Source organism: Trachurus japonicus, chromosome 9 (genome assembly GCF_045865225.1).
Source record: "Trachurus japonicus isolate A0001 chromosome 9, Traja_1.0".
In the NCBI taxonomy this organism is placed as follows: domain Eukaryota; kingdom Metazoa; phylum Chordata; class Actinopteri; order Carangiformes; family Carangidae; genus Trachurus; species Trachurus japonicus.
Genome location: NC_140915.1, coordinates 6,672,958 through 6,688,487, shown reverse-complemented (window position 1 = coordinate 6,688,487; position 15,530 = coordinate 6,672,958). Strand labels below are relative to the sequence as shown.

Here is a 15,530-nt window from a genome sequence, read left to right as displayed (position 1 = left end):
ACGCGATGCTGCAGAGGCGTGTCAGCCACGACAGCCCCGCAACATCCAGAGACTTGAGGTACTCAGGGCGGATTTCATCCACCCCCTGTGCCTTGCCACCGAGGAGCTTCCGGACTACCTCAGTGACTTCAGCTTGGGTGATGAATGAATCAACCTCTGAATCCTCAGCCTCTGCTTCCTCGACGGAAGGCGTGTCAGTGGGATTGAGGAGAACCTCAAAGTATTCCTTCCACCGCCCAACGATATCCCCAGTCGAGGTCAGCTAGCCAGGCTCGGTAGGACTCCTTCTTCAGCTTGACGGCATCCCTTACTTCCGGTGTCCACCACCGGGTTCGGGGATTGCCACCGCGACAGGCACCGGAGACCTTACGGCCACAGCTCCGGACGGCAGCGTCAACAATGGAAGTGGAGAACATGGTCCATTCGGCCTCCCTCGGAATAATAATAATAATATAATAATAATAATAAACTTTATTTCTATAGCACCTTTCAAAACCAAGGTTACAAGGTGCTTCACAAAATACAAATACAATATCATTGAAACAATAAAGCAATTAAAACATCATACAGAAAAACAGTAAACAGGCATAAGATAAAATAGTGGAAATGGATAAGACAATAGAGAAAAAAAAAAAGCATTAAGATTATTACACAAATGCCAGTCGGTACATGTGGGTTTTTAAAAGCTTTTTAAAATGATGCACAGACTCAGCTGATCTGATGCCGAGGGGGAGCTTGTTCCACAGCAATGGAGCTAAAACAGAAAAAGCACGATCTCCCTTAGTCCTGAGTTTTGAACGTGGGACAGCTAGCAACATCTGATTTTCAGATCTGAGGGATCTTGATGCTACATACGGGGTTAAGAGTTCTGAGATGTACAGTGGAGCTAGACCATGAAGGGATTTGTAAGTGATTAAGAGGATTTTGAACCGAATTCTGTAATGGACAGGGAGCCAGTGTAAAGTTGCGAGGACTGGGGTGATGTGTTCACTGCGTCGGGTGTTTGTGAGTAGTCTTGCCGCCGTATTTTGTACCAACTGTAATCTGTTAATTGCTGCATCATTTAGGCAGGTGAACAAGGAATTACAGTAGTCCAGGCGGGAAAAGATGAGGGTGTGGATGAGCTGTTCGAGTATGTTTCTGGGGAGCATTGGTTTGACTTTGGCGATGTTTCTAATTTGTATGTAGCAGGACTGAACAAGGCTTTTAATGTGCTGGTTGAAGTTGAGTTGCTGGTCAAATATGACTCCCAAGTTCCGAGCTGACTGTGTCGTGTTAACTGTTAGTGGTCCAAGGTGAGGGGAGATACTGCTGGAGATATGATCAGGGCCAATAACCAGGACTTCAGTTTTATCTGTATTGAGTTGTAGGAAATTGGAGGCCATCCAGTCCTTAATGGCAGTGAGGCAGCTGTGTAGAGAGTCCAATTTACTGTGGTTTTCCGGGCGGAGTGAGACATACAGCTGGGAATCGTCAGCATAACAGTGGTATGACACGGGGGTGAAATGGCGGATGATATGTCCAAGGGGCAACATATATAAACTGAACAGAATAGGGCCAAGGACTGAGCCCTGCGGGACCCCGCATGACATGACAGCTGTTGAGGAACTGAAGTTGTCTACAGTGACTCTGAATACCCTGTCTGACAAATAGGAAGAAAACCAGTCAAAGCTCTCCCGGAGGTGGGAGTTGAAGACCTCCCTGACAGGGGATTCTGCCAGACGTTCCCAGCAGACCCTCACAATACGCTTGTGTCTTCCAGGTCTGACCAGCTTCCTCCCCTGCCAGCGGATCCAACTCACCACCAGGTGGTGATCAGTTGACAGCTCAGCCCCTCTCTTCACCCGAGTGTCCAAGACATACGGCCGGAGATCAGATGACACGACTACAAAGTCGATCATTGACCTCCGGCCTAGGGTGTCCTGGTGCCACGTGCACTGATGGACACCCTTATGCTCGAACATGGTGTTTGTTATGGACAGACTGTGGCTAGCACAGAAGTCCAATAACAAAACACCACTCGGGTTCAGATCGGGGAGGCCGTTCCTCCCAATCACACCTCTCCAGGTAACACTGTCGCTGCCCACGTGAGCGTTGAAGTCCCCCAGCAGAACGATGGAGTCCCCGGTTGGAGCACTTTCCAGCACCCCTCCCAGGGCCTCCAGGAAGGCCGGGGACTCTGCACTGCCGTTCGGCCCGTAGGCCGAAACGACAGTGAGAGACCTACAGAAGCGACCCTCTCGTTAAGTGTCAGGCCTGGCTCCAGGGTGGGGCCCCGGTAACGCCAGTCCGGGCGACGTACACTTCCTTGATTGTTTCTTCTTCATAGGGGCTTGGAACCGCTCTTAGTCTGACCCGTCACCTAGGACCTGTTTGCCTTGGGAGACTCTACCAGGGGCATTAAGCCCCGGACAACATAGCTCCTAGGATCATTCGGGTGCTCAAACAACTGAGCTAAACACCGCCCCATCTTCCACTTCGTTTTAAGCCCGCATCGGACCTCACTACATTTTGAGGGCTGATTTTAAGGGCAAAATCGCACTTCCCCTTGCTCCCTAGAGTAATGGGACACCCTACCCCTACACGTGAACGCTGAAAATATAGGGTTAGGGCAAATATTTAGGGCTAGGGGGAGAATTGGGACAGGCCCTAAATGTCTGTTATGACATCATCAGTTACATCATCAATGATGTCAAAATGGAACACTCAGCTTCAAAGTCACAATGGAACACTCGGCTTCAAAATATCTTCTGACATCATCAGGCAATACTTGTATACAAGGCAGAACACAATAGCTCATCACACACATTGCTGAAGCTGAAGAAGAGAAAGCAGACATTTGGTTAGGACGCACAGTGTCATTTTTAGTCGTTACGTTTTCAAATTATCTTAATAAAACGGTGAATACTAGTTCTGAACTGAAAGGAAAGATAACAGTCCGACAACTGAGGGACATGTTTGAGTCAGGGGATTTCGAGGGTTGTCCTTCAAGTGAATCAGAAGAATCCGAATCAGAAGTGGAGGAAATTCTGAGGGCTCATATCGACACCGTCAGACGAATGATAACCCGCGAGGAAGAGCTGGGAGCTTGGCTCAGAACTCAGCGCTCACTGTACCATGAGCGGTCTGCAGAGCTCGAGGAACGGTGGAGAGACTTGATGTCCCCTCCCCAAGAAGACATTGCCCTCACACCATACAGGATCACCATCCGGCTCCCTCTCCAAGAAGACATGGCCCTCACACCATACAGAATCACCATCCGGCTCCCCCTCCAAGAAGACATGGCCCTCACACCATACAGGATCACCATCCGGCTCCCCCTCCAAGAAGACATTGCCCCCACACCAGAGAGGATCAGCATCCGGCTCCCTCGCCAAGAAGGCATTGCCCCCACACCAGAGAGGATCAACATCCGGCTCCCTCGCCAAGAAGACATGGCCCCCACACCAGAGAGGATCAGCATCCGGCTCCCTCGCCAAGAAGGCATTGCCCCCACACCAGAGAGGAGCGACATCCGGCTCCCTCGCCAAGAAGACATTGCCCCCACACCAGAGAGGAGCGACACCCGGCTCCCTCGCCAAGAAGACATTGCCCCCCGACCAAACAGGAGAACATTTACAAGGATCCACGACACTCAGGCTCTGAGGGAAGAGCTGGAGCAGCTGAGAGCTCAGGTCAGGACTCAGCTTTCACAGAACTGTGAGGTGGCTGTGGAGCTCGGGGAAGAAGGGACGGACAGCCAGCCCCCCACACCAACGAGGATCCACTTTATAATTCCTCCTCTTTGTCTTGGTCTTCTTATTTCCCTCTTTTACCTTTTCTTCTCTATCTTTTCTTAACTTTACTTTTCTCTTTTTTGTCTTATTCTCTTAAAGCAAAAGTAAGCGACCCGGTCGTTTTGGCTAATGCTGCGTTCCAGGCAGGCTTTTGAAACTGTAAGTTACGGCTTCAAGTCACGACTTACGACTTTGTAGCGTTCCAGGTAACCCGCAACTCGCGTTTCTCCGACCTGTTGCCTGTGAAAGTCACTATAACAGCCACTCGTAACTTCCGACCCGTGAACTCGCACCAGATCGAACTGGTACGACTTCACAGGTCGGAAAAACACGAGTTACGAGTTGCCTTGAACGCACCATAACTTCTTTTCAGCCGATGGAGTTAGCAGCCCCCGCCCTCGTCATGGATCTATTGGTCCTCGTCCCTACGTCACCACATTCACGCGCATCTCTTGGCTGCACACACAGCCCTTCATGCCGTTCTCTCTCCTCATTGGATAAAACTTGTAGGATACAAGAAAAGTTTTCTCCTCGGCTCAGAGCAGAGCAGAGTGACTGACAGACCCGTGTTTCGGTCCAAACACTCTTGTAAGTGATTGCTGTCGGAAGATATAACTATTTAAGACTTATATTAACACAAAAATATTGCTTACTTCTGCTTTAACTATTCTTTTCTCTTTTTTTTGCTTTTCCACTAGCCCTAGTACCTGGTACCAGGTACTATTTTTAGTACCGCCTCGCCCTGGTTCCAAGCGAGCTGAAGCGATACTAAAATGTGACGTCAGCCGACTGCCTTCCACTGATTGGGCAGAGCATCGGCGCGAGTGCGACATCCGACATGAGAATCAAAACAGAGCGGCAACAGCGCCAGCTGATCTGTATCGAGGCTGTTGTTATTCCTGTACCCGAGTTAAATGATGTTGTGTGTAAAACGGCCAAACGGCAATGCGGCCCCACGATCGCCTCCGTGATCACCCCCTTGCCGACCCCGCCCCCGCTGAGGAGGTATATAAGAACTCAGCTGTAGTGGAAAAGCACCATTACCAAGCCGAGCCGTGCCGTGCCGAATCTTTGAGATGTCTTTCCTGTATATATTGTTGTATTTAGTAGTTTTTAAGTGTATAGTCAAGTCTAGAAAATAAATAAAACAGTTGTCAGATGTAGGACAGAGAAGTCCGTACATCAACAGAGACACACAGACCTAATCAAGTCTGACATGAGAAACGTATGAAAGGTGTTTAAAGAGTATAAATGTGGCACAATCTGATCTATGAACAGCTGCAGTGACTGGGTCTAAGCCTAAGGAATGTGTGTGTGTGTGTGTGTGTGTTGAAATAAAAAGCTGAAAGTGAAACTGGATCACAGTGTCAGAATTTTAAATTCCCTCCGTCTCACTTAGTTCAGATAAAAATCCTGGATTTAAATTAAAAAGCTGCTGATTTATTCGTTGGCCCGTGGCTGAACTCTCTCTCTCTCTCTGATTCCTACAAACAAACACCCACTGGTGGAGGTAATAGATGCGGAAAACAGGGAAACATCAAAGCTTCATGTCTCCGACTCCATGAGTGGAGTGAAGCAGGAAACAGATAAAAAAAACAGATGAATGTGGAGTTTAATTTGTTCACGGCTGGAGAGAGACAAACATGGAGGCGAGTGAGAGGAAGGAAGAGGAGGGAGGGTGGAAGTGAAGAAGGAGGAGGCAGAGTCAAACGGACAGACAGACAGGGCCGTTGCTAGGAATTCTGGGCCCCCTTAAAGAATACTAAAGTGGGGCCCTCCCCCTAACTTTTCCAGTTTTCTTTTCTTAGACTATGTATGTATAATAATAATTTTTTATTTAGCCTACTTTGTTTTGATGCTAATGCAGCATTACACTGCAAAAACTCAAGTATCTTACCAAGGATATTTGTCTTAGTTCTAGTCAAAATGTAATTTCTAGTCAAAACAAATCTCATTATACTTAAAATAAGACACATCATATTAAAAGTAGCTTGTTTTTAGACACTTTTTTACTCCTTTCAAGCATATTTTCACTTGGAATAAGTAGAAAAAAATCTGATCGCGGAACAAGTTTTTCTTCCTTATTACAAGCACAAAAAACATGCTTTCACTGGCAGATTTTTCTCCTTATTTCAAGTAACAATTTGATTGAAACAAGTGAAAATTATCTAAAAACAGGTTAATTTTTAGGTCTTGAGTCTTATTTTAAGTGGAAAGAGATTAGTTTTGACTAGAAATGAGACATTTTGACAAGAAATATTCTTGGAAAGATGTTGAGTTTTTACAGTGTACTGTGAGTGTTAGTCAGGGTCTTACGCAGAATAAATCAGTCATACAAATATTAGACTACTAGGGTTTTTTTTTATGGGCCCCACTGGGCGCTGGGCCCCTAGAATTATCATCACCTTTCTCCCCTATACAACGGCCCTGCAGACAGATAAAGGACAGATAAGTCGGATGGTGACAGAGACAAAGAGATGGAGAGAGGCTCGAGTTTCCTCCCGTGTCTCATCCTGAGAGGAGAGGAGAGGAGAGGAGAGGAGAGGAGAGGAGAGGAGAGGAGAGGAGAGGAGAGGAGACATCCCTCCCTCCCTCCTTCCCCTCTTCATGGTGGCGGAGGGATTCGATGGGGGAGATGCAGGTTGCATGTTAATTAAGCTGAATACTAATTGGAGAAGCAGAGAGGGAAAAAGATGATGAGGCCACCATTTCAGCTACAGACCCCCCTTCCTCCCCCCTCCTCCTCCTCCTCCTCCTCCTCCTCCTCCTCTCTGCAGGAGACCAGAGTCTGATGAGTGTTAATCAGTCCGTTGATTGGCTCCACTCTGACTGATCAGAGTCTGACTCAAAGAGAAATGCACACAGCCTGTATTCAGAAACTCAGCCTTAAAACCAGCCGTCAGGACTTCCTGTCACTTTGTGATGTCACAACTAAGCCCCGCCCCCTCACAACCTGGTCTTGTAATACCTGTTTAAAGCTCCATATGGTATAAAGGTAGATGTTTGTGTTAAAGCTCCCTCAAAATAAAGGCAGATGTTTGTGTAAAAGCTCCTTCAAAATAAAGGCAGATGTTTGTGTTAAAGCTCCTTACGGTATAAAGGTAGATGTTTGTGTTAAAGTTCCTTAAAAATAAAGGTAGATGTTTGTATTAAAGCTCCTTCAAAATAAAGGCAAATGTTTGTGTTAAAGCTCCTTACGGTATAAAGGTAGATGTTTGTGTTAAAGCTCCATACAGTATAAAGGTAGATGTTTGTGTTAAAGCTCCATACAGTATAAAGGTAGATGTTTGTGTTAAAGCTCCATACAGTATAAAGGTAGATGTTTGTGTTAAAGCTCCATACAGTATAAAGGTAGATGTTTGTATTAAAGCTCCATACAGTATAAAGGTAGATGTTTGTGTTAAAGCTCCATACAGTATAAAGGTAGATGTCCATGTGTAGTGTGATTATAAAGCAGCTCTAGGTTCTATATTAATACTGTGAAAGTATCAAAGCCTCAGTCCACAGAGAAATGCACACAGCCTGTATTCAGAAACTGAGCCTTAAAACCAGCCGTCAGGACTTCCTGTCACTTTGTGATGTCACAACTAAGCCCCGCCCCCTCACCACCACCTGGACCCACCATCCATCCAACAACAACTTGCAGGATTTGGTTTCTCTGAGTGTTTATTCTGAAATCTGCTCTATACTTTTATTGAATCACTCTAGAAAACAGTCAGCCAATCAGAAGAGAGACTCAGAGCCTCCTCCTCTCTTCTGATTGGCTGACACCGACCTGTTGTTACTAGAGCTCCAGAGAGAAGCTGAGAGAGGAGATGGAAAACTACACTGAGATGTTTTTTTTATTTAGTTTTTTAAAACTCTAAATAAAACACACAAAAAAGTGTCGGACCCCAGGAAGAATAGCCGATGCTGTGGCAGGTGCTAATGGGGATCCTAATAAAGAAAAGAAAAGAAAGAAAAGAAAGAAAAAAAGAAACACCTGGAGCTTTACGAGGAGTTGAAGTGTTCGTGTTGCCTTCAGGTCCTGCAGGAAGAAATCAACAGACCGGACGACACACACACACACACACAAAAACAGCTTAAAGAAACTATTTCATTTTCAATTTTGTCCTTGAGTTTATTTTGACACGTTGTGCAGCGGGTGGAGGTGGAGAGAGGAGGAGGAGGAGGAGAGGGAACATTTTCTTTTCCACTGAGTCACAACAAACAAACCGAGAAGAAGAAGAAGTCTCAGGATTTTCTCATCACTGCTCTTTTTTTTCTTTCTGTCTAAGAATTGTTTTCACACTGAAGCTGCTGAAATCATCAGCACAGAAAAACTCAGCCACGCCGTTAGTTCAGCTCTGGAGAGACTGAAGAGGAAGAGGAAGAAGAAGATGAACATCAACAGCTGCTGCCATGACAGCGAGACGGGAACTGATGAGCTGATCGAGTGTTTTGGCGTCTTCCCAGGAGACACAGTCATAACCGGCTAAAAATAGAAACTGTCACGTATTTCAGAGCTGATGAGGCCTTCGAGGGACGAAGACGCAGCAGACTCACTCAAATTTCATATTCTCATATATTTTTCTACGTATTTGATCTTTTTCCTTTTTGTCTATGGTAGAATAAAGGCATTTTTTAAATATATTTAATGTTAATATCGCTCCTGTGGCAGCTGTAATTTATAAAGTAAAAAGATTCTGATTCTGATTCCACATCAGGGATATAAAGACATAGTTCAACATTTTTGTCAAATTGGCCCATTGCCATAATCCCTATAGTCTTAGCAGTATAGGTTCGTTACCTTTAATTGTCGGTGCAAGCTGTTTTTAGAACGGTGGAGCAGAGCCGTGAGCTGCTCAGAGCTACGCTACGGAGGCTCATTATGGGATTTCTTGGTTTCAAACTCATCAAACTCATCAAATACACAATCCAACAACTCCACAACGCTCTGGTGGACAAGTTGTGAGCTGCACATTCACCACGCTATGAGATAATAACACAACGATACCAGACAGAGTTGTTTTAGAGGGAAATTCATGCAAAACCGCTGATGCGTGTTGCCTTCAGGGACAGTTTTTCATCAAGCAGTCTCTGTGTTTACCTCTAAAACAACTCTGTCTGGTAACGTTGTGTTATTATCTCATAGCTTGGTGAATGTGCAGGTCACAACTTGTCCACCAGAGCGTTGTGGAGTTGTTGGATTGTGTATTTGATTTGTTTGATGAGGGAAACCAAGAAATCCCATGATGAGCCTCCGTAGCGTAGCTCTGAGCAGCTCACGGCTCTGCTCCGCCGTTCTAAAAAATAGCTTGCACCGACAATTAAAGGTTACAAACCTACTGCTACGACTATAGGGATTATGGCAATGGGCCAATTTGCCAAAATGTTGAACTATCACTTTAAGCAAAAACAGACTGTGCTGTGAACAACTATCACTAAAAAACAGAAAAGAAACATAAATAAAACAATAAAACACTGTAATTAGATCACCATTCAGGTTCATTTTGGGGTAAACGTGTAGAAACTGGAGCAGATTTTAAATGTTTGATTTGTTTTGGCTCTGACAGAAATGTGTGTTAGTGTCTTTAATCTGGGTTCAAAGCTGATGAAGGGAGAGTTTAAAGAGAATATCGCCGACTCATCAGAACCGTCCGACCGGCTCGTTATAGCTGCAGATTTTTCAGGTCTTGTGATGAAAAACAAAAACTCGTCCTCCATCACGTCCTCGCTCTCCTCGCTCTGACAGCATCGGGCCTAATTGAAGAGCAACAACACGTTGTGCGTTTGACGCCGAGAAACGTGTCCAGAATCTGATTTTGCCCGTCGTCGTCGTCGTCATGGTTGCTGCATCACAGAGCAAAAGGTTTAATGGTTTTCAAATGTCAGAGAGATGGAGGGAGTTGGACCTTTGTCTCCGCTGTGTGTTTAATATTTCAGACAATGAAATGTTGATTCAGTCGAAGTCTTCAGAATAAACTGTCTCTTAGTTTGAGTCCAGTTTGACTAAATATCCAGTTCATGGAACAACCATTGATTGATGTAAATCCCTATTACTGTGTTTTAGCTTTTTTATTGTTTGTGTTGTGTGTCTGGTGTTGTGTTTGTCTTGCTATTCAATTCAATATCTTTATTGTCCACAATGTGGAAATTTGTCTTTGGCTTCACCACTTACAATACGCATAAAACCACATAAAATACAATACAATAACACACAATAAATAGCATAGCAAAAGAGTAAAAGAATAAAAGAGTAAAAGAATAAAAGAGTAAAAGAGTAAAAAGGTGATATACCTAGCTCCAAAGTGTCCTGAAATGCATTTATGAATTTAATATTGTGATTGCATGCGGTATGAATGATTTCTATGGAGCCTGAGTCTGAAATAAAGATATATATATACGTATATATATATATATATATATATATATATATATATATATATATATATATATATATATATATACATATATATATATATATATATAACCTACCACTCCACATGAGAGCAGCACAAACCCTGCAGCATTTTAAATCACTTTTAAAGACTCAGCTCTTCTCGCTGGCTCAGCTCAAGTGGACACGGATACCTTGACCTTTATCCTGTTATTAGTATAGCTTTTATTTCTATTTCACCTTATTTTAGTGATTGTTTTTTATTGTCTGAACTTTTATTAATATGACCTATGTTGGTCATTTATGCTGTTTTCTGACTGTTAATTATGTTATGTTGCTGCCACTGGATTGCATTTTATTGTGCAGCACTTTGGGCAACTGAGTTTCTTTTTAAATGTGTGATATAAATCAAATGTGAGCTGAGTTGAGGTCTTAGTCGACTAAATTAAAATAAAGGCATAAAATAGAAAATAAAAATCTTGAAAAAAAGAAAAGAAACAGTGGATTGAGTCGACTTAAATGCAAAGTCCAGTGTGGGATTTGTTTTATAATGTATGTGTCCACCTATTGGCTGTATCGTCTGTATCTGTGAGGTTTAAGATGAGGATGTTCAGGACGAGTTGACTCACCTGCAACTGCTGCTTCAAGTTTGTTGCGTTTTTACCTCAGATACATGATTTATAAAGTCTATTAAAGCAACTTGTGGATATATCAGGCAAGGCAAGGCAAGTTTATTTGTATAGCACATTTCTGCAACAAGACAACTCAAGGTGCTTTACATATTAGCAAAATGAGAACATAAAAAGCAAACATTATTTAAAAACAGACAAGAGAAAGAATTAAACAGGTATAAAAAACATAGTAAAAAAGATATAAAATAACAGAATAATGTTACAGTGCAGTTATAATGAAAGGCGTCAGGGTGAAACGATGGTTAATTGGTGACCTGGACGTTATTCTGCCTCTTCTTTTATTGTGTTATTTTCTAAATGAACAGCTCTTCTTGGTCCCTGTGCTTCTGTTGATTGACAGGTGTGTTTGTGTTGATTGACAGGTGTGTTTGTGTTGATTGACAGGTGTGCTGGTGGTGAACGTGACGTGGAGGAAGAGGACGTACGTGGGAACTCTGTTGGACTGCACCAAACACGACTGGGCTCCTCCCAGGTAACAACACACACACACACACACACACACACACACCTGCACCAGCTCCACATGATCAAACATTAGTTAGTCGTTATTAAAGAGGAACTCTGCAGGATTTCCACCTTAACTCTGCTGAAAACCAACCTTGTAAGATCAGAGCCTCCGACCCGGTGTCCCAGCTCTCGTCTCCATGGCGACACCGCCACACAAACGTAACGCGCTAACCCGTAACCCGTAATCTCTTGTTGATGACAGATAAGACTACACAGACATACACATGGTAACATGGTAGATGATAAATAACCTTATCCACCGCTCCATGGATTGAATTCTCACCGGCTTCGTTGTTGGAAACAAATGCACATGGAGGAGAGAAGGGTTAGAGACACAGAGGAGGAGACACCAGACCTGGAGAGTTCGGAGTTAAAGGGATAGTTCAACATTTTGGCAAATTGGCCCATTGCCATAATCCCTATAGTCATAGCAGTAGGGTCGTTACTTTTAATTGTCGGTGCAAGCTATTTTTAGAACGGTGGAGCAGAGCCGTGAGCTGCTCAGAGCTACGCTACGGAGGCTCATGGGATTTCTTGGTTTCCCTCATCAAACTCATCAAATACACAATCCAACAACTCCACAACGCTCTGGTGGACAAGTTGTGACCTGCACATTCACCACACTATGAGATAATAACACAACGTTACCAGACAGAGTTGTTTTAGAGGGAAATACAGAGACTGATTGATGAAAAACTGTCCCTGAAGGCAACGCGCATCAGTGGTTTTGCATGAATTTCCCTCTAAAACAACTCTGTCTGGTAACGTTGTAGCTCTGAGCAGCTCGCGGCTCTGCTCTGCCGTTCTAAAAATAGCTTGCACCGACAATTAAAGGTAACGAACCTACTGCTATGACTATAGGGATTATGGCAATGGGCCAATTTGCCAAAATGTTGAACTATCACTTTAAGTGACTTGAGTCATTATTTATGAAGTACGGTGGCCCTGAGGGCTCAACTCAATGCAAAAAAATAGCAAAAACCTGCTACAAACTCAGAAAACAACTCACAACAACAAAAACTCCCAACACAACAGAAGAGTTTCTGGGCTAATGCTACGATACTGAGTGACATTGACATTGACATTGGCCTCGTCACGTCGCCCGAGGGTAAAAAAAAAAAAGAAAAAAGAGAGAGAGACAGAGAAAAAAGGAAACGAGGACACTGTTGTAGTGTTTTGTGTCGTCTGTGTTTCCATTGTCTCCGTCTGTCCCACAGCTGTCGTCTGGGTCCGGCTCTGAAATCGATCCTCATTGTTCATTATAAAACACACTTTTTATGGCCGAGACCTCGTATACACTCGTCCTTGTTTGTTTCGTTCCCCTCTTTTGATCTGTCGTGTTTAACCATTTTATTGTTCTTCTTATTGGCTCATATTCACCAGTTTGTTGATTAACTGAAAAGAGCATGTTTTTTTTAAAGTGCTTTAATGTTGCTAAAGTGATTAAAAAACAGCCTCTAATTTGGCTCTGGGGCCGTCAGCTGTTGTTCCAGTGATGAGCTTTAACAAAAACGCTCTCCACTCTCCAGCCTGACTGGTTCACAAATGCAGAGAGGAGGTTTTTGTAATTGCTGAGTGGAAAATTTGACAGTCCCTCCTCACGGGGCTGAAACCTCTCAATTATTGCTCCTGTATGTAAATGGTTGTTGTCATGGCAATTACAGCTTAATCTCAGAAACCAGGCGCTAAATTGCTTTTTTTTTTCTCTCTCTCTCTCTCGTTTGGACTCGTGTCACCGTGGACGTCTGTCAGCCGTGAGCGAATGTGTTTTTATTCTATAGTTCAATGGAATAAAAATGCGTCCTCTTTGATGACTCGTTATAAGCCTGCAGCCAAAAGATAAAAAGATGCAATGATTAAATTAAAATTACAAATTGAAAACAAGGTTATTAAAAACAAAAGTAGTTGAATAGTAAAGGGGGGAAAAAAAAACAATACATGAGCTGCAGCTCTGAATCCATCATAACTGCTTTTTGAATAGTGTCATGAGAGAAAGAACAGAGAAATATCCTTGAAATGCCAAAGAAAATACATAAAACCTCTGGCGCACATTCCCACAGCTTCATCTGTGACGTTCAGGGACACGCTGACATAAAGAGAGAGAGAGAGGAAAAAAAGCAATTACAAACATCACAAGAAATGTGAGATATCATCGTTTTAAAATCACAGAGGGGACGGAGGAAGTCTGGTCTCAACGTGCTCTGCAGCCGCTTCCATTAATAAGGTGATTAATACCCAAAACAGCCTTCCCAAGGTCGGGATGCGTTCACCGAGTCTTTAACACCAACCTGTCCTGTGATGCAACGTCGTAATTAAGGCATTAAAAGGGCCGGCACAGATGTAAGGTTCAGGGTCCGGATTGGTACACCGTGTGGATAAACAGAGTAAATATGAGGCGTTTGGTTTTTCCTCTTGGTTCCCTGTCTCAGCGGACAGGTTTCTGATATAAATAACAATGAGAGTGAAGGAAGGGAAAGCATCTCTAGTGTTAAGATGCAAGGCACCGTGGTAAACAGCGTCAAAAGACTTCAAAGCTGAAGGGACGACGTGTGAATACAGAGTGTCTCCATATCAAACACTGAGATAACTGTGAAGCGTACTGTTTTTTTTCTTTTTTTTATTCCATCAAAAGAGAAGCTTTGTACAGGCAAAAGAAAAAAATCAATTCTTATCCTTGACGTCTGGGTAAAGTGGTCCGCATAAGCCTCGGATGATAATCTGTGATCTTCCAGGGTTTTTTGTCTGATGGTATGAGGTATCGACGGAACACGAGTTCAATTTGGGCGACGGTACGAACGAGTTGTTGTTCGTTAAAACCTTTCAAGGAAAACAGAAAAACAGCATCGGTGAAACAAGCAGCTTCGTTTTTTACTGCTTTTCACTTTTACCAACAGGATTCAAGATGATTTCAGCGACTTGATCATGAACACGACACAAAACAACAAAATATTACGATGCAAAACGCAATACGATGTGATGTGATGCCTAATCATGTATAATTTTCTTTTCTATCAGAGTTTATATTGATCAATTTATACAATCTCACACAAAGTGATAGGGTATGTTGTGACACGATGCAAATTCATGATAGAAAGGGATTCAGTGGGAAGTGATAAGACACAAAGTGGTTTGAAATGAAGTGATACGATATGAATGAATAGGACACGACCCAAAATGGTACAGTGAGAAGTGATAGGATATAACCAATTATGATACAAAATGAAATGACACGATGAGTGAAGTGATACAACACGAAGTGCTAAGATGTCAGGTTATAGAATTAAATATAACAGGTGCCCTATTACACGTGAATGATACGATATGAAATGATGTTACACAACAAGATTTGAAACATCACTCGCAAGAAAAGCTACATACTGTAGATTTTACCCAGATGTCCCACCTACATGTAACCGATGTAAATCCTCGATAGGTACCCTGGCACATTCATTCTGGGCGTGTAATAAACTTTTCAGTGTTTTTCTGAGGCTTTTGTTAAGAATCTGGCACCCAACCCTCTGGCTGCCATTCTAGGGGCCACAAGTGTCCTTTTTTCTGTTAATAAATGTGAAAGAAGAGCAGTTCAATTCGGTATGGTGATTGCTAAAAAAGCTGATTTTACGAGTGTGGAAAACGGACTCAACTTTATGGTTGGGAAAATTGTCAAACACTTTACATCTGGAGAGACAGAGATTCTACAATGAAGATAGAGGAGATAAGTTTGATAAAACTTGGGACCCAGTACTGAATTACCATAAAAATGTGAGCCCATAGACACTGGCTATTGTACAAAACCTCACAGTGCAAACAAAAGTATAATTTTGTCTACCAACTTTTTTTTTTTTTCTGCACTCATATTCTGTTTATAGTAGATATATAATATAATAGATATAGTACTGTAGATCTTCTCTTTTTCCTCTACTTATTTTCTCTCTCTTTGAAAATCAATAAACATTTCTTTAAAAAAAAAAAAGATTCGAAACATCACAAACTGACACAACACATTGTGATCTGAAATTAATGAATGAATTTTTATTTTCGTGTCATGCCACCACTGTGGCCCATCCCATATGGGATTACAAGACACATTTAATGACAAATACAAAAAATACTGTTGGTTTTACCTGCCATACAGGTGTGACACATAAATAAACAATTTCAGATTACTTTCAGTAC

General features: G+C 42.9%; 1 pseudogene across 1 annotated transcript in view; it reads left to right on the top strand.

The window, feature by feature from the left end:
• Positions 1-15,530, top strand: part of znf608 (zinc finger protein 608) — an 84,554-nt pseudogene that overhangs the window by 42,873 nt on the left and 26,151 nt on the right. The window contains exon 4 of the transcript XR_015036619.1: positions 11,232-11,319. The product of XR_015036619.1 is annotated as a zinc finger protein 608 (transcript). The remainder of the gene's footprint in view (positions 1-11,231; positions 11,320-15,530) is intronic.